Source organism: Nylanderia fulva, unplaced genomic scaffold, assembly GCF_048542155.1.
Source record: "Nylanderia fulva isolate GAGA-0341 unplaced genomic scaffold, ASM4854215v1 Scaffold919, whole genome shotgun sequence".
Lineage (NCBI taxonomy): Eukaryota > Metazoa > Arthropoda > Insecta > Hymenoptera > Formicidae > Nylanderia > Nylanderia fulva.
In genome coordinates, this window is record NW_028191047.1 from 29,797 (window position 1) to 32,475 (window position 2,679).

A 2,679-nucleotide genomic window follows, 5' to 3' on the forward strand; every position below is an offset into this window, starting at 1 on the left:
ATAATAAAACTGAAAAATGTTAAATTGTAAAGAGCTTAAACATTCTGTCTCAAGATCAGCCATAAACTAGGTCTGCTAAAATAGGTGAAAGGGGGGGGGATCCCATTGGCGTACCATGTATCTGTTCATAAAATTGATCGTTGAAACGAAAACTAGTAGATTCTAATACAGCGTCGATTCCATATAAAAATTGTGCCAAACTAAAATTTGTGTTACATGAAATATCACTCCAACGTTTTTCAATAGCTTTTAAAACTAATTCCTTAGGAATGTTTGTGAATAAAGATGTGACGTCAAGAGAAATTAACATTTCATTATCTTCAATACTCAAATTCTTGATTTTATTCGCGAACGTCCAACCGTCTTTAATATGTGAGGTAGGTTTCGTAACTGATCGTTCCAATATATCATGTAAAAAACGCGCTATACTGTAAACCGGGCTCCCAAGTGACGAAACAATTATACGTAAGGGCGCGTTAATGCCATCAAACTAATAATAATAAGAATTAATTTAAGCCAGTTGGGTCGTCTCATAGTTATTTTTAATTTTATTCATCACTGGCGATACAAGATATCTACTATTAATTTTACTGCACATTGACCGAATGATGGTGCTTACACGGAGAGGTGGTTTTTTTCAAACAATCTCCGATCATTATGGTTTTAACCACACATTATTGCTGAAATCATGGATTGATACCAAGAAGAAGCTATTTACATCGAAACATCAACTAATTTTCCTGCTTCGATGCAGAAGATTGGATTTACTTCCACCACACATCAAGAAATTGAAATTGAACATCTTTTTCTACAGTAATAGCGTAAACCAAAAATTTGATTATTAAAGGGTATTAAGGGAGATAGAGGAAAGAAGAGAAAAGGGGGAGTTCAGATGGGAAGAAGTTGAGGAATGGGAAGGAAAGGAGCAGAGGGAAAAGAGGGTAGGAAAAATGATAAAATCGGAATACAATAAGTGGTACAAACAGATTAAAGGGGAGGGGATTCCGGGCTATCTGAAGAAAGGGTGGGCGGAAGGTAGATGGAGGAGGATAGCAAGGTATAGACTGGGGAATGAGATAAAGGGAAATAGATATTGGGAAAAGGAGGAGGATAGGAAGTGCAGGATATGTGGGAGAGGGTTAGAGACGTGGGGGCATGTGTGGGAGAAATGTATGGATTGGGGAAGGGAAGAAAGCTGGCAGGAAATGGTAAAGGAGATATTAGAAGAGGAGGGAGAAGGGGAAATATGGTTAAAAAGATTAGAGAAAGCAAGAGGGGAAGGGGAGGGAGAGAAGGAGAAGGAGGAAAAGGAGGACAGGGGATGAGAGAGGTAGGAGATGAGGGGAGAGAGAGAGAGGGGGAGAGTGAGTGTGAGAGAGAGAGAGAGGGAGAGAGAGGAAAGGGGTGGAAAAGTAACGGTAACCGGAAGCGGAGGTCCAACATAGGCTAAGTAGAATATAAGATTGCGTAGGTTAAGTTAAGTTAAGTTAGGATAAGAAAGGTTAGGGAAAAGCAGACGTGTGTGTGTGTAGGTAGGGCAGAAAAGCGAGAAAAGATGAAAAAGGCGGCGAAGAGGAGAGGCGTGGCGAAAATTGGATTTGTAATTTGTAATTAGGTTAAGTTATAGGTATAAGTTTAGGTTAAGGAAAAAGTGTAAAGGAAGGCATAAAGGTTTGGGAACGCTCCTTTAAAAAGAAAAAAAGCGCCTTGTAATCCCCAATTGGGGCGGCAATAAATATATCTAAATCTAATACAATAATGGTAATTTTTTTCATCTTCAATCTTATGCAAAATCGAAGATTTGCAAAAATTCAGCTTTTGTCCGAGGTTAAATCCTAAAGTAACTGTAATATTATTAAATATAAGAGAGAAAGACAGATGTGGGAGAGAGAGAGAGAGAGAGAGAGAGAGCGAGAGAGAACGAGAGAGGGCGATAGAGAGCGAGAGAGCGATAGAGAGCGGCAAAGAGCGAGAGAACGCGAGAGAGAGAGACAGAGAAAGAGAAAGAGAGAGAGAGAGAGAAAGAGCGAAAGAGAACGAGAGAGGGCAATAGAGAGCGAGAGAGCGATAGAGAGCGCAGGGTGTCTAGCAACCGGGAATTTTGGGAATTCCGGGAAAAAAGCGGGAATTTGATTTGCTCGGGAAATTCCGGGAAATAAGCGGGAATTTTTCAATATTTCCGGGAATTTGTTTAAATCAGTTAAAAATTATATATTTAAGACTAAAAATGTAGGCATGAATCTTCAATAGGTTTGCAATCTTAGAATCTAAACTTTAAATCTTAGAAATTATTTCCCGCGAACCATTTGGTTGTTTTTCGGTGGATATTTTTTCTATGTTTAAAATGTTTTCTTGGAATCGCGCGGCCGGCAATGCCGCTATGCCGCTTAAACCCCCACCATCGCGCCGAGTATCATATAACGCAACGGCAACTCGCGATTCCTGGCTCGCGACTCGCGGTTCCGCTCTTCCCCTTCTCTTTCGGCATCGCGTGTTTTCGACAAGTATTGACAAGTACAGTCACGATTGTTTCTCTCATACTGAAATTATTATAATTATATTACGTGAAATAAAGTGTGTGAAAAAGGTTTTATATATCACTTCAGGTGAGTGTATTTATGTAATATTCATTTAGAGTAACTACATAAAGGGAGCATTTTTAAAAATATAATTTTAAAT